At 39.0% G+C, this 18,003-nt stretch overlaps 1 protein-coding gene across 5 annotated transcripts in view; it reads right to left on the bottom strand.

The window, feature by feature from the left end:
• PEAK1 (pseudopodium enriched atypical kinase 1) overlaps window positions 1-18,003 on the bottom strand; it is a 199,584-nt gene that overhangs the window by 88,277 nt on the left and 93,304 nt on the right. For 4 of the 5 annotated variants that reach the window (XM_059714754.1, XM_059714751.1, XM_059714753.1 and 1 more), the window contains exons 2-3: window positions 9,523-9,685; window positions 7,856-7,920 (exon numbers count right to left, since the gene is read on the bottom strand). The gene's annotated coding sequence lies outside the window, so the exon portion shown is untranslated. The remainder of the gene's footprint in view (window positions 1-7,855; window positions 7,921-9,522; window positions 9,686-18,003) is intronic. The other variant, XM_059714752.1, reaches the window with a different exon arrangement.

The raw sequence follows: 18,003 nt of genomic DNA, 5'->3' as shown, positions 1-18,003 counted from the left end.
AAAAAGCATAGCTCTGGTGGTGGACTGGAAAACAAATTGATAACAGCAGAGATGGCATACAGCACAGGTCATGGTAACTTTGATACTGAATGCAGAACACGCTGAGATAACTTTCTGAAATTAAGACTTCTATAGTTGCAAGTATTAATACTGTGGCTGCACAAAGACAAAAGGAAAAAAGGAGAGAATTGTTCCAACAAATCAGATTTGATATATTACACTCCTAGCATGGAATTCCAAGGCTACTGAATTACTACTGAGCCTTCAATGAGTGCAAGATGTCACATATATCCCCAATTTGTCATCAGAATTCCTTACTCCTTCTGCAGAATGGTGGCCCCTCATTAAGAACAGAGACTTTTAGAGCACAGGTTTCAGATTTTACAAAACCTACTGTGCTGTCTTTAAAATCTTCTTTTTATTCTAACCTATCTTTTCAGGTTATTGCCTCTGGACTCAGGATTGTCTTATGTTGCACATTTTCAGGTTAGAAAAGTTAAGAAAGAGTTAATAACAGTGACCCTCACAACATTTTTCTGCTTGCTCTCATTCTAATTCTCTAAGAGATATATTAGTGTTCTTATGTTACAGGAAATGAGAACAACAGGAAAACTGTGGATCCCATGAATTTAAAAAATGTCTTGAAGGCATGAAACAATCTAACCCTAATTACAGCCAGCTGGATACTGCTCTCTTTTCAGTGTATTTAGATAATTAACCAAATACTGACTCTTGCACAGTTACAGAGCCCAAGTATATATTACTATCATTCACATACTTGAGGTTAATTTAGTATCAAATCAGTGAAATGAAACAGTAGATAATATTAAATTCTTCATATATATCATATCAATGATACATAAAACAATTTTTAGATAAGAACAGCTTCTCATGCTAGCTTGTTGCTGACATATATGCTCTTTCAACATTAGAAAAAAAAATCTCCAAAGCTCATTAATAATGCTTAAAAGCCCACAAACTAGTAATTAATCTTCATGTCCCCTGCATAAATTGAACTCACTCAGCTCTTAGAGTTATATGCAACCAAGGTTGCATTAATGACTTTATCAGATCTCAGATTAAACGTTAAGATGTTGAGCTCCTGTTGTAATCATTGTTTGTTTATACTACAATGCACCATTCCAGATGAATATATTGTTGTACTTTTCAACATTATATAAAGTTTCCTTAGGAAACAAAAACTGTTTTAGTAAAAGACCAAAATATTGACTTAACTTGTGAATGCTGGAAAAAAACCCAACATAATGAATACCAGTAACCAGTATCACAAAAATATATTAAAGACAAAGTATTTAGAAATCAAGACTTTTAATGCTGCATAAAAGGACAGTGACATCCATCTACCCCAAATAAAATATAAATATAAGGACAGAGGCTTCCACATGATTATTTCAAAATGCAAAGCAAGTGAAATACATGGTCTTACACTGTTAGCAACTGAACACAGCATACTGTAATAGATATTTCTGCTCTCTAATCTAGGATGTTTTTTATTTACAAGAGAGCTGCCAGCACTATTCTGTTTTTAGCTTGCTTAATCCCAGTGAGCCAAGTTTGATCTGTAGGCCTGTTATACTCATCTTGGTTTCAATGTTTATATTTAATTTCACTCATGGGATGTCACTGGACTATTAAGATACCCTCTCAAAGACTTATGAATTTATAAAAATATGCAAGATGGATTTAGCAAGGTTCTTCTTTGCACTCTTTCCTAATGCTAAACTGATCTAACTCCCACTCAGAACTTCAGACAGTCATCTTTATCACCAGCAAATCCCAGGCAAAAAATGTATGAAAAAGGAAAAATACTAAAGATGCTACTCTGGATTCTTGCTACTTTCATAAGGGCATCCCCGTTCTTATGACATCTGTTTCTCCTCATGCTGCGCTCCAGAGGGGGAAAGTTGGTCAGTAGTTTATCCTGAGTGGTGACTTTTGGAGTTTTTCTTCCAGCCACTTTAATTTCAGAAAGTTGCTATCATGAAAATAGAAGATTCTCTTTTTATCCAATAAACACGATAAGAAAAATTGTAGCATAGCACCATACAACCAATGGTCAAAGTGATAAGACCATTGCATTTCTAGGGTAGTGTTATAGCAAAGGACAAATAGAAAGCTCAAGGGCAGCGGGGGTCAACCTGTTTGGCAGATTTGCCACAAATTAAGCAGATTAAGGGGAGGGGAGAGAGAGACCAGGTGACAAGGGCAGGCCCCAGGAGCGGGGAAAGTGGCAGGAGGACACAGCATGGGGGTAGATGCTAGGAGGTGCAGGTACTGGGGAGCAGAAGGGGGCACTTCTTTCCCTGACACTAGCCCCCCTGTTGCGGGATTCATGTAAATAAGGTAAACAGTTTCTCAGAAAAAAACACTGGGGGAAGATGATAATCTAAAGGCCAAGAAACTTCTGTGAGGGGTTCTATTTTTGGTTTATTTTTCAATTTGACAATGGAGGGTACCGGGAAGGAGGGGGGGGGGGGGGGAGCAGGCATCAGGGAACAAGCTGTCTGCCTCTCTCACTGTTTGCCCCACCCCAGCTACTGCTTCAACCCACTGACTGTCCCCTATTGCCTGCTCCATTACTACCCCATCACCTCTCCCCCCACCCCCACCTGCAGTAGTGAAGGGGAGATGGATTTAAGATGGTCCTCCAAAACTAGATTCTATACATGCAAAATTATAATAAATGTACATATTTTGCATGTGTAGAATCTAATTATTGGGACACTGTCTTACACTCAGGATCATCTTGTATTTTAGTAAATATGGTATACAACTAGATCACCTCATTACAAAAAAAAGGCTTTATGAGTGAAGATATCTTGGTTCCAGTTTACTGTATTATGGTACTGCTTAGCAGCTCTGATTTCTTCTGAAAACATCCACATTTTGAAGTGGCAGACTCTCTTTCCCTCATTTTTCTCTTAATACTGAATAATGAATGTGCCAAAGCAGAGGCCTAGTGTAGATAAGTGCCTGTGCCATTTCATAATTAGTTGGGGGGGGGGGGGGGGGGGAAAGAAAGTGAATATAACTTCCGTGATTTACAAACAGTGCCAACAAACAGTGGGGACATTGTAGGCTGCAATGCTGGTTTTCAAGGTCTAGAAGGTATGTTTCCATAGCAACTGCAAACAACATTTTCCCCATACCAGTCACTCTCAGCCTTTAGTTTACAGGAAATTATTGCTATTTGGAATAGAACTGAGGGACGAGAAATATATTTTTGATCCCTGAGAAAGATCAATGAATGATTCTCTTAATTAATATCTGAAGTGTGGCTCAAACAGTGTTTTTTTTTTGTTTGTTTTTTGTTTTTTTACTGGAAATGCATTCTTTGCTAATTTCACACCATGTAGGAGGCTGCGAACGAATGAAAGGACTCATTATGAGAGAAGGGAAATCTATTAAATATCAATTACAGAATTATTTAAAGAAAGTGAAAGTATACAATATCAATACAATGAGTACTAAGGAAGGATGAGCTTGTCAAAAGTACTGAAATAAGATATGGTATTTTCACTAATTATACATGCTGCCTAAGCACTACAGAAGACCAAGAGAAAGAAATAGAAAGCCTCTATGGATCTTGCTTACAAAAATTCTTAGTTTTTGACCTTGAAATTGTGAAAGTGTTTCTTGCAGAAAAGCAACATTGGCATAAACAGTCATTTAAAGAAAAGAAATAAAAGATACTTAAAATAGATCAAATGATAGAAGGAAAGTCTAGGAAGAAAGCCAAGGAGTCTCCTTTACCTCTGCCTCCTATTTCAGAATTTTCTTCTTCAGGTAAGAGCAGACAACTAGATGTAGGCATAGATATTACAATTTTGGATTCTGTCTAGTACCTCTATATGCCTTTGTTCCAAATTAATTTTAGAATACTTCACCCAGAAAATTCATTTACTGGACACCACTCTGAAAGTTTACAATGGCCATATCACCACCACATTGCAACAAAACCAGCTGACCGCTACAGCTATTTCCATGCCAGTAGCTCTCAACACTAGATCCACTGTCTACAGCCAAGCTCTACATTATAACATTGCTATCTGTTCTCATCCTACTTACCGGAATCTGGAGGATCTGTTACAGGGATTCTTACACTTATACCACAATCCTAAAGATACAGCCACTCAAATCAACAGCACCAGACTCAGACTGTCAGACCCTGCTACAACCAAGACAAGGGTGACACAGCCCCACCTTGAACACCTCAGACCTCACTAATGATTTCCAACCCATCCTGGAAAATGACAACCATCTCATAGCAGCCACAGGGAGCAAGCAAACCTGTCCTGGCTTAAACAGCCCCCAGCCTCAAACACCGTCTCTCAGCAATAGACTATCTAACTCAGGGGTGGCCAGATCCAGCCCATCAACTGATAGTCTCAAATGATAAAAATACAGACCTATCATTATTCTGAATTTAATATTTAAGTATTCTGAATGTTAGTATTTACTACCCTCACTTGAAAATTTAAAAGAAGATTTTTATGGAACATCTTATTTAAGATCAACAGAAAATTTTGAAAGTAGAAAAAAAAAATCCTCCCTTTGCTCAAGTAAAGACCCAGCTAAAAACCACTATATCAAGGCACAGACTTTTCTGTCTCATCACAAAAAAGAAGCCCATTGCCCTGATACGAAACAGAACGGAATGGTCTTGATTTAAAAACGGCAGCCTTAGGCCAAGACAGGATTGCTGCTCATTTTGAACCTTGCAGTATATTAAATGCTTTTTTCCATGTCATCTTGCCAATGCTTCTCCTGCTGATTTTAAGTTAAGTTTCCAAAGGCAGGCATTTCATCAACATGAATTTAAAAGAAAGGAATAATCATTATTCTCCTTATCAAATGAAAATATAAACAAATTACAATATTTAACAACTAAGAGAGGGCAATTTTTGTATGTTAAGCTGAGTGAAATAAGGGCCAAACTGTAGAACAAGCCAGAGAAAGGTTAACAGTCCACTGTGAAAACGAATACAATTTACAATTGGACTCTTTATACATATTTCATTTTTATAATAACTTGTTCTGACAATGTTTCCATTTATGAATCACCTTTTTCAAGAGTTTATAACTCAGCTATAAAAGCCTGCTTAGGACTGAAAGACTGGCATTCAAGGTCTCAGCTGAATGGCAGAGTCTTTTTTCAAAAACAAATTTTGAATTCAATCTGTTCAGCTATGCTTCAGATAAAGGAAGACCACAAAAAAAGTCTCTGATTTGACCATAAATATTGGGGTTAAGGAATTAATCTCTTCCCTCTACCCCAACATTGTGACATTAAGGATTTGCCAGAATTGTATATAAATCAGTTAGGTTGTTAGTCTATTGTGAGCATGTATGTAAGTGCAGAAGCACATGCTTTTCTCTAACACAGACTGAAAGACTTTAAGTAGGAGGGAAAAGATGCATATTATATCCTCTTACCTTCCCAGTTTTGGGGAAAAAATGAAGGGGAAAATATCTTTGGTTCAGTGGCCTGAATTCCTCATTCCCACACAAACACGTTAAGAGGAACTATCTTCTGGATCCCATTACAATATTTACCACTATATTTTATGACAAAATAGTGTGTTTGCTTCATTTTTCTGGTAAAATGATCAACAGTGAAATAACTAGGATTTAAAATGTTGTCATTAAGGCTTCAAAGCTAACATTTCAGTGATACCTATCAGAACCACTGTTTCTGGTTATACCCCAAAACAGCCATTACTGCCTTCATTCACATTCACTTAAAATGTTGGTGTTTTAGTAACCACCATAGACTAATCAATTTTTAAATAACTTTTAGACTGAGGGGTAATTACGTTACCATTAAGAATACACAGCCATATACATGCAAGGTCCTGGCTCTGCTTTTTTGGTGGGTTTTTTTTTTTTTTTTAGTGTAAGCAATATATTTGTATTATGGGCAACATAAAAATTACTGCTTCAGAATGGAAAAACAACTGAATGTCATACACAATGAATGGAATAAAACAAATTAGATATGTCAAAGACCAGCCTGCATGCCTTCTAAAAATATATTAGAATAATAGAATGAACTTATGCAGTGGTTTTCCTTTCTTATCCTAAAAAGACATGTAGTGTTGCTATGTATTGTTCCATAGCTTCTGCTATCTGTTCTTTTGTAGGGTGGGAGGAAGTGGGAGAGAGAGGAAAGGAAAGTCTTTCACAGCATCTCACAAGTAGGCTTGGAACAGCCTCTTAGTTCTTTTTCAACAAACTGCTATAACTTTCTCCCACACAATACATGCCTTAAATTGTACTACTTTGATTAAACTTTTTAAGATTAATTTCTTTACAATCTTCCTCACTATCTTCTAGGGTACTTGTAAAGTAATTACTCAAAGCATACATGTATCTTGTGTTTGTCTGAATTAGACTGCAAACTTCTCTAATCGGCTCAATACTGTCTTAAGTGTTTCTGAATGCAGCATGTGCTTTCATTGATCCATAAATATAAAATAAGATAGCCAGCAGAGTCAGTTAATAAAGGTTAAGTACTTTAGGATCCATCTAGGTAAAAAAATACCATCTAACTGTAAGATGATTATAATAAACATATATATGATTACTGACTATAATCACTCCATCCTGCCCTGAAAAAATATACTGTGACTCCATCAGCCACCACTGAAATAAAAACATAACTATTTATAGAATAATGTCAAGAAAGGGTTCTTCAATCACATCAGATTCTGCTTCAGCACCCATACATTTAACATGTTACTTCCTGACTCCGTGTACCAAGTCCAAGAAGAAACAAAAGCCAGAGTTGCTTCCAGGAGAAAAAGAGTTCTGCAGAAATCAGTGAGCAGCTTCCTGTCATTGATAAAGATCAGCACTTCTACAGGCAGATTTATATAATGCATGTATGTACATAAAGGTCAACTTTAATATCTCTATACATGGGAGAAAGAATGCCTGTGACAGAAGAAGAGATAGACGGGACTGCTAACACTTTCAGAATAGCTGTGTCCAAGGTAAATAACTATGTGGATAGAGAGTAAATCATTCAGTTTGATGAAGGTGCTACCCAACTTCCTGCCACTTTTCATTGTTATTGAGCAGGCGGTGGTTTTCCTCCTCCTAATACATTCTTTTCCCTTATTCTGGTCTTCCTTCCTGATGATAAATTCACTTATATTATTCTAACTAATTGAACATTAATTTTAGAAATTTTATTGCTCATTTAGATTTCAGTCAGTGAGTCAAGTGGAAAATATGTGTTCCCAGGCCGAGAAAGAACCCTCCCATACAACATGTTCCCTGAGCCAGAGGAACCTCCCATACAACATCCTCCAGCTGTTCTCAGGAAAAGAATTTGTACATGTGGCATCCTCAAGGCACTTCCCACCCAAGTCAGTCCAGTGTATCACCCACTGACCCACTGCCCAAACAGCAACTGTTGGCTCTTCCCAAATCTCCCCCCATATAGCTTCATTCAGCACTTCCTGAGCCAAAACAAACCTCTCCTTACACAGCTGATTATGGTCTTCCTGCACCAACAGATAATTCCCAATTCCACTGCTATTTCCTCCTCCAACATTCTGGGGAATATACTAGATTTTAACATGCCCTTAAAAATGAATGAGTCCTCTGATTTGCCACAGTTCTCCCATCAGGGCAAATGACAGCATTCTTTGTTGAGCCAGCTGCTCGTCCTTGGTTTTTTTTTTGTTTTTGTTGTTTTTTTAGAGATGCTAGATCAATAGAATGGAGCATTTATAATGTTCATCAGAAAGTTTGGGGGCAAAAGCAAAAGCAAGAACAGGGAGAGAATGGAGAAATGAATGTTAAAAAACAGGGAGAAAGGTCTTACTTGAAATTTTTTTCTGAGCTCCAGCTGTCACCACTGCAGATCTGTGGAATCGGCACACCATTTTCCTAAAGTACAGATGTTAGGAGGGGAGTTAAGACAGAGCCATTGGCACAGAGTCCATTAACAGTTCCTCACACCTTCCAAAAGTCCCCCGTTACCACCACCAAAACAATCATCTCCCATCTCCTTGCATGCCGCCTTTCCTCCCAGCAGTGATGACAAAATTCCAAACTAGAGAACTTTAGACAGTTAACAGAGGAAAACAGTTTGGGAAAAGACTTCAGTGACCAAATGATGTCAGCCTAAGCCATGAGGTATATTCTGAACTACTCAGCACTAGCTTAACTGTTCTTTCTGAAGCCAAAAGAAGCTTTATCATTTATTTAATTTGGAAATAAGAAGAATTTTTGAGAATCCCACCCTTAATATAAACCATCTGTAGAAAGTGTGAAAGAATTACCCTGTAGCATTTTAGTTTTACACACAGCCTGTGATACACAGGTGGAGTGAGCACCTGGTTATGATTGGACAAAGGAAGCCAGTTATCTTTACAAGCCCCAGGAATGCCAGTGGTCAGTTAATCTATCAAAATGTGATAGGGGGAGAACTGTTTTTTTTACCCTCAAAAATAAATAAAAATAGGGACAGACTACCTTCTAATATCATGAGCAAATAAAAGGATTACGGCACTACAGATATTTAAACACCGCCTGTTCTTGCTTTCAAAACAAATGCACTTGTGCATGTCACTTTTAAAAAAGGCACAGGATATCTACAGTAAGGCTTTGCTCTAGCACATGTCTATAAATGTAGCCACTAGCTACAGGAAAGGGATGGAGGAAGAGATACAAGCAGAATTCATCCCACTTCATTTTAGGAATATTATCGATTCATCAAGTTCGACAAGACACAATAGAGTGAGAAGGAAAAGAGGCTAAGGAGAGAAAACAGAGTAAGATGACAAGACAGAGCGAGACAGGCAAAATAAGTGGAAGGAACAAAATGAAAAAGGAGAGAATGAGTAGTATGGATTCTCGTAGGAAGTGGTGGTGGTACTGGTGATGATGGTACTTAGCACTACTGAAGAGCTGTGAGAAAACACTGCTATGGAAACAGGGTGAGGGAGAGAGGAGAGGGGGCAGAAGATGACAAAAGGAGAAAACTAGGTATGACAACAACAGAAGCAGCAACGGGCTCATAGTCCTTACCAAAGAACAAAGTAAAAGTAGCTTTTCTAACCTAATAAGATCATAAAAGTTTTTGTCATATAAATGGAAATAGCTACAAAAATGCATGTATGGCTTTTTTTATTTGGTAGAAAGAATTAGTCAGCAAGTAATATTAAACAATTCTTAATTTTTGTACCCCAAAGAGGAAGGACTGGGGGTGAGGAGGAGGGTTCATCTCCCAACATGAAAGAAGTAAAGGATTGTTTAGCCACAACTTAAACATCAGTTGCAAAGTTTTTAAAAGCTGACACTGCAAGCTACCTTCTAATAATAAAAGAAGTGGCAAAAGTACAGATTTATCTGGAATTTAGCTGGTGTAAGGTCACCATATATTTAAACTGCAGTAGTACAAGCTTAAAAACCTTTACAATCTGTACAAAATTTTAAGACGATGCACCAAGGACATTTAAAAAGAGACTGTGGAAGTATTAAGGTTACCATTTAAGTCTGAAGTATTTTATCCATTCCAATGCCAAAGGTGGCTTTGTAAAACCTTCTGTAGAAGCTGGCACCAAATCTAAGTTTCCAATTTATCCACGGCTGATATCCACACTTTTCGCCCCTTTCTCTTTGTGACAATGGATCAGGGCAGCAATGTTTTCTGAAAAAGAAAGATGAAATGGTTAATAGTGTAAAATAAGTTTTGTTTTGTTTTTTTAAAAGATCCATTGTACTTTTCCTTCCCCTTATAGCCTCCAAAACTTCTCAAATACTGCAAGGTTTATTTGAACAGAGATCCCCTGTTTACTCCTGTTTATTTGGAATGTGCCCCTACTTCCAATGTATGAGGTCTGAATAAGTTTTAGAAGGCCTATACAGTTCTTCATGATAGCCTAGTATCAAACAGCTACCAAAAATAGGAATAAAAACAACTGTGCCTAAATATGTTATCCTTGAAATACCATTTAGAGGAAGAGACTGGGAATCAATAATGAATAGAATTTCAGTTAATCAGACAATTAAGACCACTGTACCATTTAATATTTACATAACAAACATGAGATCATCTGGAATATTTCATGTTGAAATATTTTCAGCAAATGTAGTTCTTCATTATAAAAATGTAAACAAAATTTTAAGCTGCATGAAGCACAGGATCAAATAAGTAAGAGTGAATAAAATCCCTCCCCCTCTTTCACTCAAAAAGAGAGACAATATTTAGGAAGATATGTTTTTTAAGGACACCCAAATGGGAAAATATATTAATAAATAAAATCTTATCAGAGAGAATTGTTAAATATGTAAGACAAAAAATTGTTCTTCCACACTATCCAAGCTGTCTTTCATCTTGACCCCATTCCCAACTTCTTTCCCAGTAAGAAAGTGGACCAGAGACAGAGCCCTGTGGAACCTCAGAGAACTGCAGAAAGGATGAGGGAAGCATTTAAAAGATAATATGAAGTAGTACTGGAAAGCCAAGAAGACTAAACAATGCCATGGAAGCTTAGATTTCACGAAGGGCACTGCTGACCGTTGACAGTGATTGATAGGTCAGTCAGAGTTGAAAAGAACTTCTGAGGTTTGACTAGGATTGTTAGAGACTTTTGTGATAGCCGTCTTGTTGGACAGTAAGAGGCTGAAGCTGGATTGGAGAAGGGTAAGAACAGAACTGGAGAAGAGGATAATGGCTGTACATTGCTTGCAGATCTCACAAACCTAGAGCTAAAAGAGAAAAGGGAGGCAGGATAGTAGCTAGAGAAACAAGACAAGTCAAAGATTGAGACAAAGGTGCCTTTAAAAAAATATATATTAAAAATTAGGGGTGCACTGATAGAGATTTTGGGGGCTGATATCGATAGCCAATATTTAAGGAAGCTTATTGGCCTATCCCAATCCAATACAGGTGCCATCAGGTGGTAACTCTGTTGTGGTGCAAGGAGAGGGGAGAGGGAAGGAGTGCGGGGAGAAAGATCAAGGCCCACCGCAGGGAGGGAGGGGTCAGGGACAGGCGCTGCCCAGCAGGGGATGGAGGCATGGGACGGAGGTGCAGCTCCCGCTGCTGCTTGCACCCCGGGAGTGCGGGGCCGAGAGAAGAGGGGCCATGTTCCCCTGGATCTGCGAAGTGCAGGGTGGACTGCAGCTGTGAGGTAGAGCTGTGGGGCAGGGCTGCACGGGGCTTTTTTTTCCCAGGGGCTGGGCTCAGAGTGGGCTCCGGCAGTGCTGGGAGAAGGCTGCAGCCACCCCAAATTTTGCTGCACCTCTGGCCCCAGCTGAACACCCTGCCTCCACCCAAGCACCAGGAAAAGTGGCAGTGGCATGGGGTGGAACTGTAGCGAAATTTGGGGTGGCTGCAGCCTCCTCCCAGTGCCACTGGAGCCCGCTCTGAGCCCAACCCCTGGCAAGAAAAGTCCTATGCAACGCTGGCTCTGGCTCCACCCCACTGATGCAGCCCTGTACAGATCCAGGGGCACACAGCCCTCCGTCCCTGCCCTCCTGGGGTGCAAGCAGTGGTCAGAGCTGCTCCCACCCCATGAGCCATGCCCCCGCACCCCCCCAGTGGGTGGTGCCCGTCCCCTCCCTTACCATGGAGGGGCCTTGATCTACCCCTCATGCCCCTTCCCTCCCTCTTCCCCTTTCGATTTACCAGCTGGAGGCAGCTCTCCATGAAGCATGGGCATTCATTGGCCAAATTATTGACCTCATCGGGCCAATATCCAATATAGATAATTTTCTTTATATCAGTACCAATCCGATATTGGACTGGTGTATGGGTGCACCTCTATTAGAAAGTAAAGCATGCTTGTATTATATTAGGAAAGACCCAGACTAGAAAAAAAGCTGATGAACAAAAAGAGCTGTAGTGTTAAATATGTGGAGTCCTATCTTATATCCAAGGAAAATTAACAACCAACAAATATCAGCTGAAGGGAGGTAAGTGATATAATGAAGTCAACACACACAAATCTCACCAATGAATAATACATTATATTTAGCCCTTATAAAGCACTTTTAATTTTCCAAATGTTTTACAAACATTAACTACTCACAATATCTATGTGGAAAATTTCTTCTCCATTTTACAGATAGATTAACTGATGGGGCAATGTCAAGTACCTTTGCAAAGCTACACAGGAAATGCTATTGTTAAACCAGGAACTGGTGCTCAGGTGTTCTTGGCTTTTAGTCCATTTCTTAGACCATAAGGCTACAATGCCTGTCTGAACATCACTAATTAGTAGGGAAAACTGAAGCAAAATTCAAAACTGCAGTCTTGCAAACCCCAAACACTAAAGTCACGAACAAGGCTCATACAAAAATAATTAATTAGGTTAAAATCACAGAATTATAAAATAGAAGGACCAGAAGGGACCCGTAGATTATCAAGTCCAGTCCCCTGCCATGGGCAGGAAGTAACTGGGCTCAAACAAGTTCAACAACGTGCTTGTCCAGCCTCTTCTTGAACACCTCCAAGGATGGTGACTGCACCACCTCTGCTGGGAGCATGTTCCAGATTCTAGATAGCCTTACGGAAAAGAAGTTTTTCCTTATGTCCAGTCTAAATTTTTCCACAACTAGCTTATGCCCATTGGACCTTGTCCTCCCAAAGGGGGCCTTTCTGAAGAGTTGCTGGCCTAGATGTTGGTGTTCAGCCTTGACATACTTGTAGGTGGCTATCAAGTCACTCTCAGTCTTCTCTTACTCAGAATGAACAAACCCAGTTCCCAGAGTCTCTCCTCATAAAGCCTATCCTCCTTCAGGCCCCTAATCATATGGGTGGCCGGCCCTTCTCCATACTCTTTCAAGCTTATCTACATCCTTCTTAAAGTGTGGTGCCCAGAACTGGACACAGTACTCCAGCTGTGGCCTCACCAATGCTGAATACAGGGAGAGGAGCACCTCTCTGGATCTGTTCACAACACATTGGCTGATACAGGCCAGAGTTCTATTTGCCCTGCTGGCGACTTAATCGCACTGATGGCTCATATTCATCCTCTGGTAGACTGTTAATAATATAATATGCTAGACTCTTTATTAATCATTTGTTTACTTAAATGCATCTATATTCTTTTCAATAGCATAGGTTTTCAATAGTACAGATTTTCAAAAGTCAAATTCTAAAGGATTTAGATGCACAACCCCCATTAATTTCAATGGGAACTGTACAGCTAAAGCTACTTTAAAATCTGACTCTTAATAAAATTATCAATGGATCATTTGACTGACAGAACTCAAAAAGGTTAGGGTGTATTTTAAGACATTTTTTCTGGAAAATTAAACATATGCGACAATGAATCATCACCAGATACCAGACAATCTGTTTCTAGTTTTGTTTTCTAACACTACCAGTGAAGTCAAACTTAAAGGTATGTCACTGGGAAGAATACGAGAATAATGATAGAAAGGGATCATTTCTAGTTGAACATACCTATTAATGTTTCTATTAATTTTCTCACTCATTACTTGGTCCTTTAAGAACTACAGAAATTTAACAGTACAAGACGAAAAAAATGTTATTATACTAACAGAAGTATACAGCCCTTTAAAAAAAATTATTGGAAAAAAAGAAAAAACAATGCATTAGCTTGGAACATAAGCACTAAAAGAAAATTTGCAAAAATAACTTCTCTCTAAATCCAGGTGTTTGTTAAAGGTTTTAAAGCTTGAACCCCTGGTATAATAATTTCTGGCTTCATTTACAATGGTAATATTCAGACATACAATTACCTCTGAATGGTAGTCAAGGGTGGAAGGTACAGTGTAAAGAGGGCATAAGTGTTTTTACTACCATGTCATCTAAGCCTAACCCCATGGGATGCATAAGAGCAGACCACACAGCAACATAAAAAGACCTGTCTAAACTAAAGCATTCATGGTTGCTAGAAAAGGAGGAGGAATGAGATGATGCACTGCATCAGAATCTGACTACTGTAGCCGAGGCCAATATTCACTGCTTAACGCAATTCTAACTTGTAAATCTGTGCTTACACAAACAACATCTGATGCACATGGGCTGGTATTTATATCTGAGATAATTTAAAATGTTGAATATATTTAAGTTCCCTCCTGTCCTGTTTTTAAAATTAGCTGAAATCAGTTACCAGAAAGGAATCATAAAAACCAACAACCAGTGATTTAATGAGCCATGCTGCTTTCTTTCACAGGTATTCAGGTACTCCAATTTCTTAACAGCAATCCTTCCAAGTGAAGCTTCTTTTGACCAGAAAAAGTCCCAGAGTCTGTCAGAACTGAGTGGGAGGAGGAAAGCAATATCACCTATTAAAGCAGTAATATTTTTTTCATAAAATCTTCCTAGTTCAGTTTCTGTGGTAACCAAGATATTTTTATTTGCCTGTATACATTATTGGAGGAGGAAAGGAAGAGGAAGTGAGGGTGTGGGGATGGTTGCTGAACTGGTGTAGAGTTCATTGGTTTAGACAGCACAACTATATTTGACTTCATTTTAAGGAAGCTGGAATGGGGTGGGGGGAGAACATCTCAACTCTTCTGCTTGGCTGCCTTTGGCTTGGGATGTGAACCACTGGGTTAAGGGACAAAGGCAAGTTTTAAATCATTTCTATGCTCTCAGTCTTGGGGCTGGCAGGGAACCACTATAATCACTGGTGAAACTAAGCATGTATCTATGCAGCAAAAATAAAGGTATGACTGTAGCATGGGTTAGTATTCCTGCACTAGCTTTAGCCTAGCTAGCTTCAGTACAAATCGCACAGAATTCAGCACAGATTAGCAAGAACAGCAGATGCTCAGGGGGGCCCAGTGGACTCATACCTATGATAGTAAAGGAGCTCCAAGTCATGTTGTCCCAGTATTGCCACTTATATGCTATGGGTCAAAATTTGCCACACTTGCCTTATAAAACTTAAGAATTCCTTTTACTTACAGGAATCTTTGGGTGTCTGGTTAAGCTAGCATTATAGCCTCTGGCCAGTATACTAGCAAAATGCTGACAAGGACTAACTTAGATTCTCCAAGTCAAGTACATTATCACATTAAAAATGTAGATGATGTCTGAATACTAAGAGTGATATTAAGAAACTGCTGCAGTCATGATTATTAACTTAGTATAATGATTCTTAAGCAGGGTACTGCAGCATCCTGGGGTCCCTTGTGATACTTTCAAGGGTGCTGTGAACATAATTCACAAGATAAACCCAGAGATTTCAAACAGGGATTCATGGTGTTAAAAACATTCTGACTTGTTATGATCTTTTTAAGTTCTCTGTAGCAGAAGAATTGCTCTATTTTCTGTAGTAAAAAACAAGGGAAAGCTATAAAAGCTGGCATTTTCCAAGGGGTGCCTTAAGTCTAACAAGGTTGAGAACCACTGACATAGTGAGTAAAATACAAAATGCACTGCTATTCAAAACATTAGAAAAGGCATGCCATGTCACCTCTATCAGTCCCAGACGCTCTGTATTTACTTACTGTTCAAAAGTTTAAAAAAACCCTCAAAATGATTACTCAATGCTATAGTTTAAATTACAACATATATATGTTACTGATTAAACACATTAAATACTTTCCTCCTTAGAGTTGTAGCTCTGCACTTAATAGACCACTCTTCAGATGGAGTAAATTAAGTACTAGTTGAAAGAAAAACATGTTTCCCTTCCTTATACCAGATCCAAGAAAAATGAAGCGGAGGCTACATTCAGTAGCAACTGAACATAAGAAAAGGTATCATGCGATACGTTCAAACATACACAAACTGTTCCCATAAAACAAACCAATAGCAGGGAATACTAAACAAATCCATCCCATGCAGTTTCTGCAAAACATTCCCTACTCTCTAGTTATTGCCAACTTTAATATCTTAGCTGCACTGGCAATCCATACTGAATAAAAAGGGTACCTCATTACAGGATTACTAACATGGATTCTGTAATTCTAAAGTAACCACATTAGCCATGATTGTTGACTGTGAAGGGAGAAAAAACAAACAGCGCATTAGGAAATGGATACCATGCTTTGGGAAATACCTTTCCTATTAGCACAGATGGGTAATTATAACTGAGCTTTTATTGGACTGTGAATAATTGATACAATACAATGGAATATAGCACTATACAGGATATTGTTCTGAAGAGCAACTGTGCTTCACTTGCAGTTAATACAGCTGAACACACTTATTTAGTTTCTGTTAATATCAACATTATTTGATTCATCACTATGTTGCAATGTAGCTAAAAAAATTAAAAGACTCAGCTGCAAAGTCAAGCAGCTGAAGTTAGAAAAATGTCAGTCATCTGTGCAACCATAAACCTGCTTCCTTTTGAGTCCATTCTGGGCACTGAAAGAGAAATAAATCCTTTGTAAAAAGTAGTTTTGCACTGACTTAATTACGAGACTGTCATAATGTATAAATACAAGGGAGGTTAGGAGAGACTGGATGAAGCTCTGCCTGCAACATGATACATCACAGCTCCTAACCTCTCCTGCTGCAGTATCAGCTATAAATGCTGCAGTAATGGCAGCCCAGTATTAGAATATTCATGTTAAATTGCTCTTTTGGTATACCATAACTATCCAGAACAATGCAAGAAAAAGCAGGGAAAACAAAAGGTGACGGAAGATAAGGTGAGCAGCACCGCAATGATGTGAAGCATAATGAAAAAAGCTGAACAACTTGCCCATACTCTTTTTTTAAATTTTTTTTTTTAATTACAAAAAAGGCATTTTAACTTGGCAAAAAAAAGTTTTCAGAGGGAAATTGAATCTTAACTCTTAGTCCCTGCTAAAAATATCAAAAATTATTTTCCTCTATAGTAGCTTTGATACCTTACATCTTTTAGTGTGTGTTTGTTTTTTTTACCAGCTTGAAGATTTAAATTCACTTAGTATCTGACTCGAAGTTTCTTTGACAGGTTTTCCCTGAATCTCTTATGCTCCCTGGATCTGAAACAGCACTTCTCCAGATTCTTTTGACATCAAAAACAAGGAAAAACACCCCTCTAAAAATTGAAAGTACCCAAAAGATAATTCTGGGTACTTCAATTCCTTAGAAAAGGTTTTGCTTTCAGTCATCTTCTGGGTGCAGTGCTGTAGCAGTCCAGTGGAGCGAGTCCAGATTCAAAAGAGAAAGGGGGCAACGAATGGGTCTAGCTCAGGGGTTTTCAACCTTTTCTAACAAGTGTACCCCTTCTGCTCAAAGTTTCAGCTCATATACCCTTTTGTATATTTTTACTGTTCTTAAGGGGGACAGGGGGAGATTGAGGCCCCCATGGTGAGGGAGGGAGTGGGGCTGGGGCAGGCACTGCACAGCTGGGGTGGGGCACAGGAAGCATCTGCGAGCATCTAGTCCAGGGGACACAGGGATGGGGGGGCTCTCACCACTGCATGCACGCCGGGACGGCATAGGGGGATGTGCCCCTGGATCTGTGTGTGGGGCAGGACAGGCTGCTGCTTCGGGCTGGGGCAGCAGCAGGCTGTTCCTGGCAGGGGGATTGGGCTGCACTACGCTTGGGGAGGGCGGCATCGGCATCGAGAGGGGGTTTGAGGGGGCTACAGCGAATTCTGGAGTCGCTGCAGCCCCTCCCTTAGGCCCCCATGATGAAAAGTTTAATTATTTGGCTCTAAATGGAAATTAAAAAGTGGTTCTGCTCAGAATAAGAAACAGCAGTTCTCCTATGACCTGGGTTCCTGAGCAGACAGTGTCCATCAATATGCAGAATCCTACCATTTTCTGATCAAATTCTAGTTTTCCATTCCAACAGGACTGGAAAACCTAATCTCATAATATATGTAGCTGGAAAAAAAAATCAGTTCATAAAGTTAAAATAAAATGGACCTCATGAATTACCAGGTTATACAATATGTGGACTAGTGACTTAATTTTAGTGATGCAGTAATTCATCTGGAAACCAATCAATGGTTGATCAAAGAACTAAAATACCTTGGTGTAAGTCAAGGAGATCAATGCTTATGTTAACACTGAAACTGGCCTTTTTAATTTTGATGAGA

This window comes from Alligator mississippiensis, chromosome 11 (genome assembly GCF_030867095.1).
Source record: "Alligator mississippiensis isolate rAllMis1 chromosome 11, rAllMis1, whole genome shotgun sequence".
Taxonomy (NCBI): domain Eukaryota; kingdom Metazoa; phylum Chordata; order Crocodylia; family Alligatoridae; genus Alligator; species Alligator mississippiensis.
Note: the sequence above shows the minus strand (reverse complement) of the source record. Positions and strands in the feature narration are given on the sequence as shown.